This window comes from Halichoerus grypus, chromosome X (genome assembly GCF_964656455.1).
Source record: "Halichoerus grypus chromosome X, mHalGry1.hap1.1, whole genome shotgun sequence".
Classification (NCBI taxonomy): Eukaryota; Metazoa; Chordata; class Mammalia; order Carnivora; family Phocidae; genus Halichoerus; species Halichoerus grypus.
In genome coordinates this window covers 73,917,368-73,938,955 of record NC_135727.1, presented here as the reverse complement: position 1 = coordinate 73,938,955, position 21,588 = coordinate 73,917,368, and the positions used below count along the sequence as shown (strand labels likewise).

Here is a 21,588-nt window from a genome sequence, read left to right as displayed (position 1 = left end):
TCCAGACCCAGTTGTTTTAAGAGTTGTATTCTTTCTCTTTTAAGGCTGGTGTAAGAAATGACACTGCCCTATTTTATGCCTTGTTATAAGGGTGGCGATTCACCAGTGTCAATTTCAATTCATTTGTTGATTTCCCTGGCTTGTTTGGTGAGAATATTAACACGCCCCACTTCTCTGTAGCTGTCACCTGCAAGATCCTTCCTTACCCATTATCATATGTAATACTCAGAACAACCCGATAAAATACTTAGGTGTTTTAATTTTATCGATGAGGAAACTGAGGCTCATTTAGGTGAAGTTACTTGTTTCAGGTAATGCATCTCGGAAGTGGAGGAAGCAGGAGTTTAACCCAGGTCTTCCTAGCTTCCAGTCCATTGCTCTTTGTACTGGACCACACTGAATCAGGCAGTAAAATCAGGTGTGGAATGGAATGCCATGTGTGATGTTTGCCTAAATGTGTACATCTTTGCTGGAAGACAGTGATAATTTATACTGGATAAGTATTCAGTAATGTTGTTACATTTGTTTGGCTACCCATATGCTTCCCAGGGGGAAGGCAGGCTAGGGCAAGTGCAGACAAACAGCCATGAAGTTTGGATAATTTACTTCAAAGTGGGGTTGCCTATTTGAGAAACACACTTCTTGGTGATAGGTGGCTCTAGTATAGATTTTAAATGTGACTGCATCTACATAGATGGACATTTTCCAAAATATCTTTGAAAATATTTGTGAGTCCCAGAATATTTTCTGATTTAGACACACTCTTGAGCATCATCACATTTGGCATAATAGGGAATTCTACTAGAATGCTACTGGGAAGGCTGCCTGGTATAATGGAAAAAAGAATGAACTTTGGAACTGGTTAGATTTGGGTTATAGTCTCTCACAGTGTGACCCTAAACAAATTATTTAACTTCTCTGAACTTCACTTTTCCTATCCTTTGAAATGGAGTTTAAAAACCCCATCTTGCCTGATTGTTGTGACAGTGGAAATGAGATCCGGCACCAGGGACATAGAAGTCACTCAGTATATATATTCCTTCTTTCCTTTTTTACACCCCAGCCCTGTCCTCCCAGCCATTAGTTACCCACAAGCATGCATTTAGAAGTCATCCCACTGCTCTATGCTGAAATCCACAGCTCTTAAAAGAACTAATTATCTATTTTTCTTTCTTCCAAGGCCCCCTATGTTTTGCTCCCCCCTAATTCTGGGGGCTTCCAAAGTGGGCAGGTACAGGATGTTCTGTAGGGTATCAGAGGCTGTTACTCAATCTCCTGGCCCGCACTCCCAATTCCTCTTTGCACGCTTCATATGAAGGCTCACTCCAGGTCTTGGAGCCCACATATGCGTCATGCATTGCACTGCCTCTTGTACCCAAATCCATCTCAAAGGTGAAAAGACCAGGCTCAGACTTGTCCGGGGAGTAGATTTCCCAAGCTGCCCTTGTCCCCACACCATTTTCTTAAAAGGGGAGCACTTTAAACTTACTGGGCTTTATTTATATCGACTAGAATCCGAGTGATTGGTGGTATCTGCTGTCGTCAAGATATCCCAAAGCACTTTGCAAGGCAGTGTGACAAGCACTGAGGCCACACGGGCCGGTGCAGCAGCCACCACCCAACACTTCACAATTAGTCATGCCCAGCTGGGGATCATCAAGCCTGTTTTTATTGGAAGAGCCGAGAGGGAGGGAATGTTAGCTGGCAGTTTCCCTATGTACCCTTTATGAAAGTGCCCTTGGCTCTTCAAATTTCACCTGAATAACCAGCTCAGGCAAATTTGCCTCTATCAAAAAGCAGAATGTGATGGTGCCAAGCCAGGGTGATGCCTCAGGACATTGACCAAATAGGCATGGCCTCACGATTGGGTTTTGTCCTCCACCTCTTTTTCCCCCTTCTGTTTTTTCCCCACCTTTCTTTTTGTTCACCCTTCTCATCTCCAGCATGTTCTCAGGGAGAGGTCAGCCAGGGTGTGTGTAATTTTAGGGCAATCCCTATTCTGTCCACCTTTATTCCTCACCATCACACCATTTCTTTTACAGCAAGGAAGGTTTTGGAAATGAAAACTGCAATAGCACCCTGGGCTTCTTTCTCTTTAGTAACATTCAATACACTTGTAACTACTTGTTCAAATTTTTATTTCACTAAGTTTCACCGAGGCAAGGGCTGAGTCTGTCTTGCTCATCTCTCTGTGCTTGGCAGGCACACACAGTAAACTCTCAAAAAGGGCTTAACTCTAAGTTAGTAAGTATTTAAGAACTCCCTTGCTTGTATCTTATCTCCTGCCATGTTTGTAAGCAGCACTCCCCCATTTGTAGGTTACCTTGTTCATTTCCATACTCCCCCACGCCAGACCAAACTTCAGCTCAAGGCCTTGCAAAGAGACTATGTGTGTTAAAAAAAAAAAAAAAAAAAAAAATGAACTCCCCTCCCCACGGCCTTCTAATTGGTTTCAATTTGAGACGAGACTTAAATGGCTTCTGTTCTGACTGTCCGTAGGGTCCTCTTTTCCTGTTGTATTCACTTTTGTGTCCCTTGGGGGTCCCACAGGGGAATGTTTGTCACTGATACACATTTTGAAGGCAGACTTGATCTGTAGGTTGCAACCTTCCCATCTGCCTCCTAGAGTTCACTGCCTGTGGCCTTTCTAAAAAGAGAATTATAGGAGTGCTCTCAGGGGAGAGAAGCCTAAAATTAGACATGGCAGTTGTGTTTTTGGTATTCAGGTGGTGGGATACAAGCAGCCAGTTTCTCCTTTTTCCTTCCTTGCTTACACAGCTGGGGGGTGGAGCTGAGCTTCCAGCCCAGGAGCTTGATCCTGGAGCATGCCTGGTGGTGCCATGCCCTGGCTCATTGACTATTTGATAGTCCCATAGAGAAGCTTAGAACACATCGGGGTTGGCACCTTCATTTGAAGTTTCATATTTTAAAAGGAGGAACCTTTGTTCCCTCCCCCCCTTCAGCTGATTTCTGTACTTTTTATTTTTTTTATTTTTTATTTTTTTCAAGATTTTATTTATTTGACAGAGAGAGAGCGAGAGCAGGAACACAAGCAGGGGGAGTGGGAGAGGGAGAAGCAGGCTTCCTGCCGAGCAGGGAGCCCATGTGGGACTCGATCCCAGGACCCTGGGATCATGACCTGAGCCGAAGGCAGATGCTTAACGACTGAGCCACCCAGGCGCCCCTGATTTCTGTACTTTTTAAAGCCACAGCTACGAAACTACCAAAATTCTGATGCTTTTCTCTTCTTGTTTCATTTCCTTCCTCTTTGCAGGTGTTTGATGATCAGCAAGAGCCTCATGATTGCTCCCCCTGGCCAGGTATGGAGCCAGGTGTTTGGTTTAGGTCATAAAAAACATAGAAATTCAAGGACTAGGTTGAGGTGGAGGAAGTGAAAGCTTTTTTTTTTCCTTTCAAGGTTAAGCAGAAAAGAGAACTTAGAACTCAGAGCAAAAGCCTTGAATTGTCATATATATCACTGGCAAAGAATAACTTTGCAGTAATAGCAATTGCTCAGATCGTCTCATGTGAAGATCTGGGTTCAAGGCCTGGACACACCATTTAATGATATCAGACATGTGATTTAACCTCTTTTGAGTTTCAGTTTTCTTACTCTGTGAAATGGAAATGATGACAATAATAATCCCCTCAGTAGGGAGAGAAGTCAGATAAACGATGGGGAAACATTTTGTAGATGGGGAAATGATATTAAGATATAAAAAGCTATTCTTATTTTTCTCTCATACTCTATTCTCTCAAAACTTCCGTTTTCTTGCCTTATGTACAGCATGGATGATTTAGATGTGATTCTGGACAAAGGGATGTACAGACTTTTTAAACTCTCTTCCAGTTTAAGGGTTTATAAACTATGTTTCTTCCCGCCATTCCAGAGTATCCCAAGTAGGAAAATCATCTTTTAAGTCAGAGTAGAAATCTGGAACTCATCAGTCTTGATAATGTCTCTTAAAGTGTAATTGGAGATAGTGTTCCTCCATTAAGTTCTGGTGTCTGACCATTGTTCAAATAAATAGTAAAATGCAAATGACAAGAAATTGGCTGGGTTCTGTTTCCCCCCCCCCCTTGGGTAACAATAAGGCTGTAATGGTCATGGTGACCTTTGATTTGCTGTTTTTGCAACCTCACACTCATCCCAGAATTCTCCTGCTTCTGCATTTTATGTGGGAGTATCTTTCAGGTATCAGATTAAACTCTAGGCCAGCCATGTGTATCTGCATGTGCAGTGGGCCCGAAGGAAATTAACCTGAGAAGGAAAAAAGTCAGAGCTGTGGGCAAGAGGCAAGTATGCTACTAGAAACACAATTTGGGACCACAGCTCTGGGCCTGGAAAAGTGATCTGTCAGCTTATCACAGTTGACACCAACAAGTGTGGGATGCTTTGGTGGAAATTTTTGCTGGCTGGGTGGGTGTAAGAAAGTAGAATAGGGTCGGAATACATGTCTCTGCAAAGCTGAGGAAAAAAAAAGAAAGTGAAATAAAAGAAAACACACTACATCAAAAACTAATGATGTACTGTATGGTGACTAACATAACATAACATAATAAAAAAACTTAAAAAAAAAACACAGAAGTGAGTTTAGAGGTAACAGAATTATCACATGCTAGAATGTGAGACATAAATTGGAGAGTTTGATTTGTCCTGAATATATGTTTGAATAAAGCACTCCTTTTTGATGCCAGATACAGCAGGCTTAGTTCCCTTCTCCAGCTCCCATGGCAAGTGAAAGTTAAATCCTTAAGGTGGGCTTGAGCGGGTAGTTTGTGCCCCTTGGTGAACACTGTGCCCTCTCTGCAACCTCAGTAAGGTTTAATAGGGCTTTCTGAGGAGGCAAGCCCCTGAGGATATGTGTCTAGTATATGAAGATGGGTAAGGAAATTTATCTCTTGGAACTAAGTAACCAAAGATAAAATCCTCCAAGGGGCCTGATGGGATGGATACCTTGGGAAGAACCATGAGATGAAAACCCATGACTGGAAAGGCAACTTCACAGCAGTGCCACCACCCAATTTTCCTCTGAGTTTTCATTGCCCCCTCCTTTGTTTCCACTGCTGACACCACTTGTAAAATAGGTTCTTCTCTTAAATAAGCAAGACATGGAATCCTGTAAATGATCCCCAAAAAAGCTCTCTGGAAGAACCTTCAGTGGGAGTATTTTCTTTTTTTTTTTATTATGTTCATTTAGCCACCATTGGGTACATCATTAGTTTTTGATGTAGTGTTCAATGATTCATTAGTTGTGTATAACACCCAGTGATCATCACATCACATGCCCTCCTTAATACCCATCCCCCAGTTACCCCATCCCCCCACCCCTCTCCCTTCTGTAACCCTCGGTTTTGTTTCCCAGAGTCCAGAGTCTTTCATGGTTTGTTTCCCTCTCTGATTTCTTCCTATTAGGTTTTCCCTCCCTTTCCCTGTGGTCCTCTGTACTATTCCTTATATTCCACATATGAGTGAAACCATATGATAATTGTCTTTCTCTGCTTGACTTATTTCACTTAGCATAATCCTCTCCAGTTCCATCCATGTCCATGCAAATGGTGGATATTCATCCTTTCTGATGGCTGAGTAATATTCCATTGTATATATGAACCACATCTTCTTTATCCATTCACCTGTTGAAGGGCATCTCGGCTCCTCCCACAGTTTGGCTATTGTGGACATTGCTGCTATGAACATTGGGGAGCAGGTGCCCCTTCTTTTCACTACATCTGTATCTTTGGGGGAAATACCTAGTAGTGCAATTGCTGGGTCATAGGGTAGCTCTATTTTCAATTTTTTGAGGAACCTCCATACTGTTTTGCAGAGTGGCTGTACCAGCTTGCATTCCCACCAACAATGTAAGAGGGTTCCTCTTTCTCCACATCCTCGTTTGTTGTTTCCTGCCTTGTTAATTTTTGCCATTCTAACTGCTGTAATGTGGCATCTCATTGTGGTTTTGATTTGTATTTCTTGGATGGCTAGTGATATGGAACATTTTTTCATGTGTCTGTTAGCCATTTGTATATCTTCTTTGGAGAAGCATCTGTTCATGTCTTCTGCCCACTTGTTGACTGGGTTATTTGTTTTTTTGGGTGTTGTGTTTGAGAAGTTCTTTATAGATCTTGGATACCAGCCCTTTATCTGTAATGTCATTTCCAAATATCTTCTCCCATTCCGTGGGTTGCCTCTTAGTTTTGTTGACTGTTTCCTTTGCTGTGCAGAAGTTTTTTATCTTGATGAAGTCCCAAAAGTTCATTTTTTGCTTTTGTTTCCCTTGCTTTTGGAGACGTGTCTTGAAAGAAGTTGCTGTGGCCAATGTCGAAGAGGTTACTGCCTATGTTCTCCTCTAGGATTTTGATGGATTCCTGTCTCACATTGAGGTCTTTCATCCATTTTGGGTTTATCTTTTGGTATGGTGTGAGAGAATGCTCCAGTTTCATTCTTCTTTATGTAGCTGTCCAGAAAAGACCCAAAATCACCAAGGGAATGTTGAAAATAAAACCAATGTCAGTGGCTTCACATTGCTGGACTTCAAGCTATATTACAAAGCTGTGATCATCAAGACAGCATGGTACTGGCACAAAAACAGACACATAGATCAATGGAACAGAATAGAGAGCCCAGAAATGGACCCTCAACTCTATGGTCAACTAATCTTTGACAAATCAGGGAGAAATATCCAATGGAAAAAAGGCAGTCTCTTCAATAAATTGTGCTGGGAAAAGTGGGAGTATTTTCTTCACTTGGGTGGTGATTCTCTTTACAGAGGTAGAGGATTTGGGAAGAGGCATAATTAAGCTAGGATATATATCCTGAATTTAAAACACAATGTCATGGGGCACCTGGATGGCTCAGTCAGGTAAGTGGCCAACTCTTGATTTTGGCTCAGGTCATGATCTCAAGGTTGTGAGATGGAGCCCTGCTTCAGGCTCCATGCTCAGCAGGGAGTCTGCTTGAGATTCTCTCTCTCTTCCTCTGTCCCACCCCACCCGTGCTTGTGCTCGCTCGCTCTCTCTCAAATAAATAAATAAAATCTTTAAAACACCATATCATATCTAAATATGAAACTAAGGTGATGGATTCAAGAGTGATGCTTTGCTGACGTAGAGCCCCGAGAAACCCTACTGTTCCATTTGACAGACTATAGATAGGTTTATTAATAAGGAACTTGTGGTTTGGTTGTTCATTGAAAGCAGCCACTTTAGGTTTATGTGGAGATGTGGGGATCTGTGTCCACTAACTGCAGCCACCAATGCAGGTTGGAGCTGGCAAAGACATGGGGTAAACAAGAAGGAGTGTAAACTCCACAGGTATTTACTACTCTAAGCAAATACGATATAGGAAAATCCAGATTTATACAAAGGATTAATTAGGGAGCCATTATTCTCACTTTTATTTCCTTAAAGGATTTTGAATAAGATTCCCTTCAAATAGGAAGCTCCCTGGATACATTTCAAATACATTTGGATTTATATACATTTGCCTTTCTAGCAACTGTATAAAAACATAATTCTAATAGAGGAAATGTGCTTCCCTTCATACAGTTGGCATTCTTTAGTGATTACAAAATACATTGATTGCATATCTCATCATGGTTCCTGTTGAGTTCTTTTCTTGTTTTAGCAATATTCTTAGGTAAAACTTTTTTTAAGGGGGGGAGGGACAGAAGGACAGGGAGAGAGAGAATCTTAAGCAGGCTCCACATCCAGCACAGAGCCTTAGGCAGGGCTCCATCTCACAACCCTGAGATCATGACCTGAGCAGAAATCAAGAGTCAGACACTTAACTGACTGAGCCACCCAGGCGCCCTGGGAAAACTTTTTTTTTAATCTAGTAGGTATAATGGGTAAGACTAAAGATGAATCTGTTTAAATGATGCCAGTATCAACTACTTATAAAGATTTTCATGATATTCTTATCACGGTAAAGCTTTGAGCATGTCCTAAAGAGAATAATTACTATACAAACTGTTTCATTGAGTCAATACTAACTGGTGCCTCTTGTCTTCATAACAACAATGTGAAGAAGTAGAAAACTAAGAAAACCAGATGAAATGGCACACTAGCATTTCTATTAACAACAACAACAACAACAAAGTAGTGCCAAGGAAAAAGAATATCACATAACTACCCAAAAAGTCTACAGTATAACTCTTTTACTTTGAAAATGCTATAACTCTGTCTACTTCAGTCAGTTCCCAGCTGACTTAGGAATCAAAGTTCCAGTGTTTCATCACTGTTAAGAGTATTGTTTTACTTCTCACCTTACATCTTCAAAGGCAGAGCATCTTAAACTCCCCTAGACAGTCTACTTCGTATATTATTTCTTTTGAGCTTTTTTTACTTTTTTATTGAAGCCCGAGTCATCTTTCTGAAATAGACCTTTATCTTTATCTTATTCTCTAGATTCTTTGCCTTACCTAAATTTCTGAACTTCTAAACTTCTTAGATTGGTAGCTTTGGGTCTCCCATAAATGGTTCCAGTAGTAAGTTTTCCTTAAGTGAACTTTTTGGTAATCTGATTTTTTTAACGATCCAGACTGTTTTGTTAGGCAACAGAATGTTAAACCATTTCATAAAGCAATGGCATATTCACATGGATTTTTCCTTAGTTATAAATGTTTTTTTTCCTCAAAAAGTGAACTAATGTCTTTATAACATTGAACATATTTTTGCATCTCATAGATAGGTGATTTTAATTTTAGGAAGCACATAATACATTAAAGCAGTAGGTAATTTTTTCATACTAATTTCTCAGAAAGGTGACTGCTTCTACTTAGTCACTTAACTCCAGGCATCAAAAACCTTTAATCAGAGAGAACTGAGGAATGATTTATTTTAGATCTTTGTTAAGCTTTCGGAAGACAAGTATTTCCAATGTAATGGACAAAATATGTATAATTGGAGTTGTTTTGCCATTATATATGTAATAAACGACAGCTCCCACCAACAAGCAGGTCTTTATAATATATTTATTTAATGAAAATGAAAAAAAATTATCTTGAACAACAAACGTAAATGTTTTAACCAGGTAAGTAATAAATCAGACCAAACAAAAACTTTACAGTAGGGGTTTTTTAAACAACTACAGCAACAACAAAAAATCACTACATAAACTTTAAACCAAATCAATGTGAAAAACTTAGAATGTTGGCTTATGGGACCAGTTCAGTCTTCAGCTTCCTCTTCCTACCTCTTGATGATTAAGAAATGAAAATCTTCCCTACTTTTTCAACTCCTACATAGTTTCCCAATATAGAATGAAATAGATTCCAAAAGAAGACCGTTACCATTTCAGATCTGCACAAGTTGTGGCTTTGATTTAGACTAGAATATCTGCTAAATTAAAGTGAGCCTCACCAGTGCTTAAACTTCCCTCTCTCAAAGCATTCTGAGCAAACCAGTTACTTGAAAGGTCTTAGCGTGAACATTTAAGAAAGTATCGTGAAAGGATTTTTTTTTTTTTAAAGATTATTTATTTATTTGACAGAGACACAGCGAGAGAGGGAACACAAGCAGGGGGAGTGGGAGAGGGAGAAGCAGGCGCCCCGCGGAGCAGGGAGCCCAATGCGGGGCTCGATCCCAGGACCCTGGGATCATGACCTGAGCTGAAAGCAGACGCTTAACGACTGAGCCACCCAGGCGCCCCCGTGAAAGGATTGTTGATGAATGCTGTGTCACAGCTAGCTTTTCTGTAGTAATTAAAGATTTACAAAACCGTCATACTGATTATTGAAAAATTTAGCAATAAAATGAGCTTGAAAAACAATCATGGTCTGCCACTGCCTGCTTTAAAAACAATTATAGAAAAGTTATGAGACCATAGTATCTAAATAATGTATGATGGAAGGTATAATCTTAGTTTTGTAAAGCTATCTTCATACTTCAGTCTAACTCAGATAAAGATTATTTCACATCTAAATGATCTTTTTTTGTTTATTATTTTATTGTATGTTTCTCATGGAATTCACAAAATTAACAAGAAGAACTCTTGACTTCACTAGGTCATGAAATTTCTGATTTGGTGATGGATTTCACAGGGGATTTGGTGATTGTTTCATCATTTACTTGAACTCAAACAGTGAAAGACTTTATTTTAATTACTGTGTATAAAATCTTGTATTTTCTTGTGCTTTACTAATCCTAAGGATCTGGAGAACCTTCACTCTTCCTTGTTTTGCTTTGAGTACTCGTTTTTTTTTCATGTCTCTTCTTTTTCTTCAAAACATAAAGACGAGTAATAAAACAGTACTAAGTTACTACCAGCATAAGTTAGATCAGTCAGACAGAGAAAGACAAATACTCTATGATCTCAGTTATATGTGGAACCTAAAAAAGTTGAACTCATAGAAACAGTAGAATGGTGATTACCAGTGGCTGGGAGAAATGGGTAGATGTTCAGAGGGTACAAATTTTTAGGTATAAGTTGAATAAGTTCTGGGGATCTAATGTACAGCATGGTGACTATAATTAACAATACCGTATTATATACTTGAAAGTTACTAAGAGAGTAGATCTTATGTTTCATCACAAATATATATATTTTTTATGTGAGGTGATGGAGGTGTTAACTCACCCTACTGTAGTAATCATTTCATAATATATATAATGTATCAAAATCATCGGTTGTGCACTTTAAGCATATGCAGTGTTGTATGTCCGTCAGTTATATCTAAATAAACCTGGGGAAAAATTACTACTAGCATAATATAGCTCAGTGGTTCTCACTGAGGTCAGTTTTGCCCTTCTCCTCCTGGACTTTTGTAACCAAAAGTCTAGAGACATTTTTGTTACAACTGAGGTGGGGAAAGTGCTTCTAACATCTAGGGTAGAGGTCAAAGATGCTGTTAAACATTTTATAATACACAAAACAGGCACCCACAACAAAGTCAAAGTAGTGTGGAGATTGAGAAACCCTGGGATAATGGAATCCAGGAAACTTGGAATCTAGTCTTAACTCCACCACTAACTACCAAGTCATTTAACATTTCTTTGGGCCTCAGGCTCCTCCTTGCAAAATGAGAGATTGAATTACATAATCCTCAAAGAATTATGTAGCATCAAAAGCTTATAGACCTATGAAACCTCATGATGTTCTCTTTCCTATCAGGGAGAGAGTTTCCTTGGTGACTCCACTTTTGTGTGTGTGTAACATTCTAGATAATGAATTTATGTACTTTGCTTTTGCTTCGTTTAATTTTTTAAATCTCTTTTTAAGTTTTTTAATGTTAATTCCAGTATAGTTAGCATAATATTGTATTAGTTTCAGGTCAATTAATTTTTACTTTTGAATTAAATAAATATATGTATTTCTTAAAAATATTTAAAGATCGATTTTACACAAAGCAGTTGAAATTAAAAGTTTTATTTTAGATTATTTTTAATATCTGTTTTTTTTTTTTTTTTTTTTGAAAAGTGCTTGTTAGCATTTAATGAACTTCCCTCCAGGTGACTTAAAGCTACCAGGACACAGCCTCCCCCCACCCTGCCCAGCCACACCCTTAATCTTCTCCTCAGCTCTTCTACTGAAGAATTTGTTCTTCACCATGACAGGCCATTTGGGGAGCTTTCCCTTTCCCAAAACTTTGTAGTAGTCTGATCGCACCACATCAATGTTGGGAGCAGCTCCAGTCTTATTTTGGGCAGCATTTACCTGTGTCTGCTCACTGACCAAGGTCCACAGTTTATCAAGGTTGACTGTTGGGCAGAAGCTCTGGTTTCTCTTTAAGTGGTAATGCCTCAGACCAACTTTTTCAAAGTAACCTGGATGGTATTTGTTGACATTGATCCTGTGGTGATGCATGCCACCAGCATTATCCTGGCCTCCTGGGTGCTTCTGGTGCTTGCCTGTGGGGCTGTGACCGTGGCTCCCATGGCCCTGAAGTTTCCAGGTCTTTCTCACACTCTGGATGGCCTGTCAGCAGCTCAGACGAAGTAGCTTGAATATTGGATTTTTAAAATGGTTTAAAAATCTACCATGGCCTCCGTATGCAATTTTAAACAAAAAACACACTTTAAGCATATTTTTGCTTTGGAGATTCTGACTGTGTTTACACTATGTGTATTCAGTTCTCCCACACAACCCTGTAAGAAACTAGTCAGATGGATAGTTGGATTATCATGCCAACATGATCTTCACACACTTTAAACATACATAGATTAGTGAGCACCACACATTACATGCTGTTTCTCTAGTGAAACTGGTTGTGTCATTCCTGCAACAATCTCACTTGAAAAGCGTTATGCGAAGATCTTTTTTCAGGCAGTTCAAACAATAAAGTGGTCCCTAATTTGTACTGAAAAGTAAGGATTCCTTTAAGAGGAGTAGTTGTTCTGGTTCTCTCTCTCTGGGTACCGTGTGCCAAGCATTGTTCTGTGCACTGAAACAGTAGTTAGGTTTTATACGATGCCTTACAGCCACATCATACCCATCTTACATGGAGAGAAACAGAGGAACAGACTGGCCCTAAATTACATAGCGAGGAAGTAGTTTGCTTAGTGTGGAAACTTCTTCAAAAAGTCATTTCACTGAAGTGTAGGAAATGTTTCTGTAACCTCTCTTGAGCAAGGATCAGCAAACTTTCTCTGCAGTAGCCCAGATAGTAAATATTTTAGGCTTTGTGAGCCCTGTGGTCTGTCACAACTGCTCAACTTCGCTGTTGTAAGACAAAAGCAGCTACAGACAGTACATAAATAAATGGGTATGGCTGTATTCCGATACAACTTTACACAAAACGGTAGCAGGCTGGATATGGCATACAGACCATAGTTTGCCCATCCCTGCCTTTGAACATGCCCTAAGTTCCCATGACCCTGCTTGGTATCTCCATTTGCTCTCCTTTTCATCCTTGGGGAGCATAACTAAATGAAGAATTGCATTATATACTTGTAGTAAGAGCACACTGAAATCCACAGATCACCAGAAACTAACCTCTTGACCTCTTTTACAACAGTCTGAGCACTTCTCTTATTTGCTGCATTCTAGTTTCATCTTTGGCCCCTTTCACAAAAGCTGGCACTCAGGCTTTCCAGATTCCTATTAATACCCAATACAGAACAGTTGGCTCATAATGGCCTATAACTATCTGCTCACTGCCCTGGTAACTGTTTTCCAGGTGAGTACGTGCCCTATCCTTTCTACAGAGAGTTTTTTTGCTAGTTATGGCATAGACACTGTAGGCATCCCTTGATTTACAGATAGATGTGTTTCAGCAGGGCTGGCTGGAAGAGGAGAAATAGAGCTATCCAACTGCCATTTTGTAGTGTGCATTCCTTCTGGATAAAATAATCTTAGACCAGATACACTTGTGGTAAATACACTATTGCAGGCACAGAACGCTTGGACAAGATTTTGAAGTCCTAATTGCCTTTACTACTATAGTGTTTATGGCCTTGGGCAAGTCACTTCCCCTCTGTGAGGCTTAGGTTATTCATCTTTGAGATGAGGATAATAATTGTAATTATCTCTCAGGGTCGTGAGAACTAAAGGAGATAATGGACGTGAAAAGTGCCTTGTACTACCACAAGTAAAGATGAGGAAAGAACTGATATGAGTGGGCCATTGGGAGAGCAGTACAAAAAGTGCTGACAATCCACGGCTTGAAGAAGCGCCTGTTACTGCTTTTTTGCAGCACTTTGTAGCAATTAGTTTTTATTCTGATTAGAAAAGTAATCTTTGGCTCTTTGCTGAGTTTACCTATAATAAGGGTACCAGTTTACCATAGAACATTAGTTCAAATATTATTTTAGTAATATGGAATTATTTGGCTCTAATGGAGCTGTCCTCATCCCCTCTCTCACCTCAGTTCCCCCCCCCTTTTTTTTTTCTTTCTCAAGGCGAAGTTTGAAGCAAAGAATGTCCTCTTGTGATCCTAAGACAAGCATGATGGTAATTTACTTACCAACCATTTCCTGAGTGCCTCACTGTGTAATGAGCAGAGTAGAATCCTTGGTCTCCGAGAGCTCAGTCTAGATCCATGCTGTCCAATATGTAGCCACTAGCCACATGTGATTGTGGAACACATGAAATGTCACAGGTTCAAATAGAAATGTGAGAGAGGGAGTGGGGGGTGGAGGAAATTATCCAGAAGAAGGTACTCAAATAGAACAGAAGTAGGTATTAATTCGAGAAGAGGGGGAAGAAGGCTACTTAAACAGGAAGGTAGTATCTGTGGCATTACTTACTCCTATATAGTCTACTTTTTACCTGTTTGTGGCTTTGGTGACTCTATGTAGGTAATGTTGCTATATAGATACTGTATTTTGGCAGTGTAGACTATCTACTCATCCATAAGAGTACAGGACAGTGGGGGACCATTTTGTTCTTTTGCTACATGAAAAATGTAGCATGCTCAGTGAATAGATTCATGGCATAGTGAGCTCACGACTGAAATCTGACCCTGAGAACGGGATTGATTTAAGAGGCTGGTTAAGAAACTGGATTCGGGTCACTTAGTTCAGAAAGTCCATTTTGGGCAATTTTTAAATCACCAATGTTGTGTTTGGATATTACAGCCTATACTTGTCTTCCAGTTACTGAGATGTAAGATTCTTGAGGAAGGAGATAGGTATTTTATTAATTTTTGAACTTGTAACTGTCCCTCTCCTCCTGTGTTTAGCCCAGTGCCTGGCACCAAACAGGTGTTCTCCTCCTGTGTTTAGCCCAGTGCCTGGCACCAAACAGGTGTTCAGTAAATATTTATTCCACAGTACAAATAATAGAAATCCATGAAGTTTACTATTTGACAAATGAATATAGTTTTAAGGGTAATTTTTACTACCTAGAAATACATGTAGATTTTGGGTTTAGAGATTTCACAATACTGATTAATTTATCTCAAAATACATTTGAAGCTAAAAGATAAATCTGAATGATTAATTGGTTTTATTTATTTTATTTGTTCCAAATTTATGATTTTTACATATCATTGCCAGGAAAATTGTTATATAAATTGTGGTATACTCATAATATGAAATACTATGCAGCCATTAAATCAGGAAGGTATGCATATGCTGACATTCTATATTGTTGAGTCAAAAAAGCAAATTTGAAATCAACATGTATTGTCTGAGTTTTGTAAAAAGAAAATCACTACATTTGAATGTACATATATGCATGTGTTTATATGTGCATAGAAAAACTGGTGGCAGAATATACCTCAAGTTGATAAAAATGGATCCTCCTGAGTAAGATTGAGGACAGTTGGGTCTCAGTGTTTACCTTATACACCCTGCATTATTTGATTTTTTTTTAAAACGGTGATTATGAATTACTTTTTCAATTTTTTTTATTTTTTATTTTTTTAAAAGATTTTATTTATTTATTTGACAGAGAGATAGTGAGAGCAGGAACACAAGCAGGGGGAGTGGGAGAGGGAGAAGCAGGCTTCCCGCCAAGCAGGGAGCCCGATGCAGGGCTCGATCCCAGGACCCTGGGATCATGACCTGAGCTGAAGGCAGACGCTTAACAACTGAGCCACTCAGGCGCCCCTCAATTTTTTTTTTAGAAAATTATTTTAAAATTCAGATATAATAGAGCTGGTCACTACAAGTTTTAAACAAAACAAAAGTGATTACAAGGAAACCATCTCCAATTAAATTGGGTATTTTGGGGACATATGTGTTAGTTCAGCAATGGTCACTTGAAAAAGAAGATCTTCAACAAATTGTACTTAGTTCTTTCTGATGATTTTTCTAACAGCACATATACACATATTTTTTTTTTTGGTAGAAAGATGTACTTTTATATTTTTTAGTTATTTGAAGTTTCAAGTGTAAATTTTTTGTGCTTTTAAAATAAATGGATGATTTCATCAAGATCATCAAGAAAACACATGGGATAAGGGCTTACGCAGCAGCTAACAGTGTGTACTTTGTTGTTGTTGTTTATTCATAAACTGAGGAAGAAAAACACATTTTTGGCCCTTTTACTTCCCAAATAATTCCCTCTCTCTCCAGTACAGCTATAAGTTGATTGATAGTAAACACTATGTATCTTGTATCTTAAAATTTATATCTTAGGATTTCAGGGTTGAAAGAAACTTAAATGCCCTATACTCAAGTCAGTCTGTCTTCTGATGCTTGAAATCCCCTTGCAGTGGGAAATACTAAGTACAGAGTAGGCAGTCAACAATGTAGTTGTATAATAATAGTTCAGAAAGAAGGGGTTCTTGAATCTCACTGTATAGTAGGTACTTTTAGATTTATTATTTTATTCTTTATAGGCCTGCAGATAACTATAAAAACAAAGGTCTTTTTCAGATTCAAATTCTATGGGCTTGACTACTACATTGGTTTCACTTTTTTCAGGTCCTATCAGCAAGCATAAATTCTTGAAAGGTTTATCTTTAACCCAGAAGGATAATACAGAGACATGAATGAGAAGTAGAAACTTGGACTGTTTCAAATGAATGGGAGCTTGTAGATAATTCAATCCAATCCTCTCGTTTTACAGTTGGGTGAACTGAGGCCCACAGAGGGGAAGAGACTTGCTCAGAGTCACACAAGTCAGTGGAGGACCTAATTCAGTCTCTTGCTTTTCAATTTTAGTGAGCTACCTGTACTAATATTCACTCCAATGTCAAATTCCCTTTTGCAGTTATGGCTTGACCATAGTAATGTGTCCTGAAAAATATGGCAATAAATTAAGTTGGACATAGGACCATGATCTCTTTAAAATTTTTTCTAGACCTTTTACATGACCATAAATACTTTATAATTAGAAAGGATAATTTCACATTTTCACATTTTATCTTTCTGTTTCAGAATAACGAGCTAAATTATCTATAGGTCAGTCCATTTTAATACAATAGTATGTTACCCAGATAGAATTTTGACTTCAGAATGTTTAAAGTCTCCCCCCACATAGATAAAATCCTAGCTTCAGTAATAACTTACTGTAGTAAGTATAATTTTAAAATTACCCCAGTGATCCTTGTCCTTGTATGATAACCTACCTTTGAGTGTGGGTAGAACCTGTGAATATATCATTATATAACATATCATTATAATAATACATCATTCCCATGACTAGGTTATGTTATATGGCATGGTTGACTTTAAGAGGTGTTTGATCACACAAAGCTCCTCAAAAGTTGAGACATTTTGTCACCTGGTAACAGAATAGAAAATTTGAAGCTTGAGAGGGATTTGATGTGCCAATACTGACTTGAAGATAGAGGGAGCCCCACCTGACTAGTCAGCAAGAAAATGGGGACCTCACACCTAGAGCTACAAAAGAAATGAATTCTGTCAACAACCAGTGAACTTGGAAGTGGATTCTTCCACCCAGTACCTCCATATAAGGGATCAATCTGGTTGACACCTTGATTTTGACCTTGTGAGACCCTTAGTAGAGAGCCTAACTGAACCCACCAGGACTTCTGAATTACAGAACTGTGAGATAATAAATGAGTGTTATTTTAAGCTGCTAAGTTTGTGACAGTTTGTTATGCAGCAGTAAAGATACGAATATACTTACCATGTGCTCTAAGAGAAGCCCTTTATCAAATCTCTTATGTCTCAGTTTCCTTTTGCATGTCACAATGGAAGTAACCTACACTGCTTTGAAACTGTAGTTGTAAAATGTGGCTTCTACAGTAAGAGGAGACATGTATTATTAACTTTGGTGGTATTACTACTAATGATTTTTATTCTTCTGGACCTATAAAAATCCTTTTCACACAGAAATAAGAAAGTAAAGAAATATAATTTGGCCCTAGGTAGACTTTCCCACAGTGTGATCTTAGAATACCCAGGCCTTATGCCTGCCATTCTACTATAGCAGAGAAAATATGGAGGTTGGAAAACTGTTCCATTTGTATCACATACATATTGAGAACTCACTCTGTACCTAGCACCGTAGTATCTCTGTAGATTTTACAAAGGGGAAAAAAGTTCAGACATGGTCTTTGGCTTCTAGTAACACATAATATAGTAGAAGAGAGAAAATATGGGATCATATTAATTGTACTCCAACATAAGAAGTGCTTAATGTCTTGAGATGAATAAATAAAGCTTGGTAAGAGTTCAGAGGAGCTTGCCTGTGAACTGGACCTTGAAGAATAGTTAGGATTTGAATAACAGGAGACCGAGAAAGAAAGGCATTCCAGTTAGAGGGAAGAGCACAAACAAAGGTGTTGATAATCTAGAAGGCCACATCAACAAATAACAAGTAGTTCAGTATATCTGCAGTGTAGGATGCCTAAGTGTAATAGGAAATGAGTTTGAAAGAATAGCTTGGGGCCAGATCATAAGAAACTTTTGAGTTCTAGGTTAAGGAGTTTGGACATTATTATGTGTTTCTGCACAGAAGGGTGAAATTACCAGATTTGTAATTTAGAAAGAAAATTGTGGCAGCAATGTGGATAAGGGTTGGTGGTGATGTGTGAAGAGTGATGAGGCAGAGACTGGAGATAGGGAGACATTTTAGGAAGGAAAGAAAGTGAGAGATGACAGAGGCATAACTGTAGGAGAGTGGTTTTGGGAAAAGACAGGAAGGATGATGTTTTAGGGGAGTCACAGAGAAAAATGGACATAGTATGTCAAGGAAGCAAGGCTCAAGATGTTTGTAAGGTGCTGAGATCAACAGAAGTCCCACAGCTAGGAAGTACAGAGTCAGGATTAGTACCCAAATAGCCTGGCTGTGGAGCTCTTGCTTAACCAGTATTGTTCACTCATGAGATGGTGGATAACAACAACAACAAAAAAGTCAGGAAAAAGCTCTTTTATATGTGATGTGACAGGAGCAGCACTCCTGTCCACCTTGCAGCTGCTCTTTGATTGAAGGCTAGGAGTTGGGGTGAGATGTAAGTGTGTGTGTGCACACGTGCTGCTTCTAGGAATATAAGTGGGGAACAGATTAGGCAAGGTTACTGCAGTGGGCTCCGTGAGCCACCAGCACTCACCTGCTCCAAGGAGAGGCCTTAGAGGTTTGGGTGAGTTCACCAGGCATCACCACATTCTACATACTCATTGTCCTCTGAGAGAATAGAGTGACTCCATCTCACAATGCCTGAAGGTAGCTTTTGAAATCCACATTTGTTTGTTATGAGTCTGTTCTAAAGATTTGCTAACTTTCTGTTTGTCCCTCTTTCTGGTTCCTGGTGTGTATAGCATGATCTATTGGGAAATATGTAGCACTTACAGCATAGGGATTTGGGTGGTTTCCCAGATAGTCCAGGGCAGGATTTTCAACATGTGAACCCAGGACCACCTATATAGAGTCCTCTTAGGTACCTGTTGCAAGTGCAGATTCATGGGCTACTTCAGATTTACTGAGGCTCAGGAGTTGATATTTCTAATAAGCATGGATCATTTTTCAATTAACATAAAATTATTCGTTTATTTATTTTTATGTGGTGTTTGAAATCCTCAAGTAAATTAGTCATTGTGCCAGAATAATGAAAGATGGTATTGAATATGTTTCTCTGAATGACACCTCCTAGAAATTCGGATATATCCCTTCATACACCCTGGTTGATAATTACCAGCCTAGACCATTAACTTAAAGAATGAAACTAGAGCTCCCTATTGTTGTTGAAAATTCTCTCTTGGTTCTGCACAACTTGTGTGTGACTATGACAAGATCACACCAAATTAACTTTAATATTAGCATACTCAACCACTGCTTGAAAAAATTTGTTCCTTATAAAGGAAATTGAAAAAACTTATTTGCATTTTTCTTTCTTCTGTGAAGCTTTTATTCTGGTAGTATGGTAGTTTTCACTGCAGGCCACCATTGTGTGTCTCCAAAGGAGGGGGCTTGGCCTGGTGAATGTTTTTTGAAATGTTACAGAGTTGAGTCTCATGGCTTCCTTGAAACTGTCCCCTTCACTTTGATCTTTCAGTGACCAGTGTGAGAAAGGAAATTTTATGGTCTGGACCTGGTTAAGTGAAATCCAAAAATAATTAAGAAAGCACTTCCTTTTCTGGGAATGAGTTCATTAGGAATCTCAGTACACTGGAAAGCACTAAGGTCTCAGCCTTAGACATTCCCAAAGGACTCTCCAAGTGGCCTGTATTACAGAGGACTCTGTTGGAATTGCCTGGTAGTTTTTTTTTTTTTATTTTTTAATTTTATTATGTTATGTTAATCACCTGGTAGTTTTGAGGAGATATGTGCATGGTTGTGGGATGACTCACCCTTTTTGCTTGGATAGTTCCACTTTCATTGTGGACAGACTCTGAAGGACCAGTTTGGTGTACATGTATGTTCATTCTACCCTGGAGTGTTCTCTATGAGAAAGCATTTGTTTAGTGATTTGCCATTTTGTTTTATAGCCACTCTGCAGCCTATGAAATGGTCATCTGGCCTTTTTATTTGTTTGAGAAAAGCAGTTTTTCCCTTCTTATCTTCATGGCTGCTAAGCAGCACAAGGGTAGCTCAGGGAAACCATATGATTTCCTTCCATCTGTCTGTTCAGGAACTGGACAAGAACATCAAATCTAAGGTTTATCGGTTTGTATTTGCCCCAAACTGGATATGCGATATTCTGGTTTTCAGGTAACATAATTGGTACCCTTTCATTGAAGTGAATTAATCCAGTCAGCATATGTTAAAACTTGCTTTGTGCCAGGCACTGTGCTAAGCATTCTGTTAACAGAAGAGACACGAATTTCTTTCCTCTAGGTGTTTGTCGTCTAACAGGGAACACAAACATATAAGCAAATTGCTATTTTAAAAGATGTCATAGCATAGTGGATATAAAATTCTGAAAGTGTGGTTAATTCTGAGGAAAAAAAAATGGAATGTTCTCAGAAGAGGTCAAGTTAAGGAAAGAAAGGCACTCCAGACAAAGGGACTAGCACAGAAGCATGCTAGCACATTGAGTTTGAGGGAATGGCAAATAATCCAGTGTTGCTTAAGCAGAATGCACATAGTTGGTAATATTAGGTATTAGGTTATGAAGAGCCTTGAATGTCATCCTGAAGCTTTTGAACTTTGTCCTGTGAACAGTCTTAGAAGGATTTAAAATAATAATTTGCTATATAATGAGCACTTCTTATATACCAGACACTGTATATGAAATGAGTATTGCCATCTCCAGTTTTATTTTTCCCCATTAAAACTTGTTAGCCATTAGTTTGTTTGTCCTTAGAGGATTTTAAGCAGAGGTATGATCCACAAGGTTTGTATTTTATAATGATGACTTTGGGAGTGATATATGCAAAGTGGTGAACCTAGAAGTAGGGAGAGCATTAAGGAGGCTATTGCAGGGAAAAAAGGCCATGACAGAAAAGGATGAGCAGTATGTTTATTAGGTGGTTCTAGGGATTGCAAATACACAAAAATTTGAATGAAAGAGTCCAGGCCTTCTATTGGCTCTTTGTGCATATTGTTAATATATATCAATACAAAGAGACTACATAGTGTTTTGAAAGACCTTGAAGCTTAGAACTAGAATACTAGGATTCAGGCCCTGGTGCTACTGCATAATTAGTTGTGAATCCATAGGGAACTTGCTCTTCTTTGAACCTCAGTTTCCATAACTATAAAATAGGAATTTGAAACATTTTGGCTACTTCCTAGAGTTGTAGAGAGCAATTGAGCTAATACCCATGAAAGACAATGTGCTATACAAATATTGG

The 21,588-nt window shown here is 38.9% G+C and overlaps 1 protein-coding gene and 1 pseudogene across 1 annotated transcript in view; one reads left to right on the top strand and one right to left on the bottom strand.

The window, feature by feature from the left end:
- Nucleotides 1-21,588, top strand: part of AR (androgen receptor) — a 182,429-nt gene that overhangs the window by 41,460 nt on the left and 119,381 nt on the right. The window lies entirely within an intron of this gene.
- Nucleotides 10,144-20,217, bottom strand: LOC118533914 (large ribosomal subunit protein uL15 pseudogene; annotated as a pseudogene).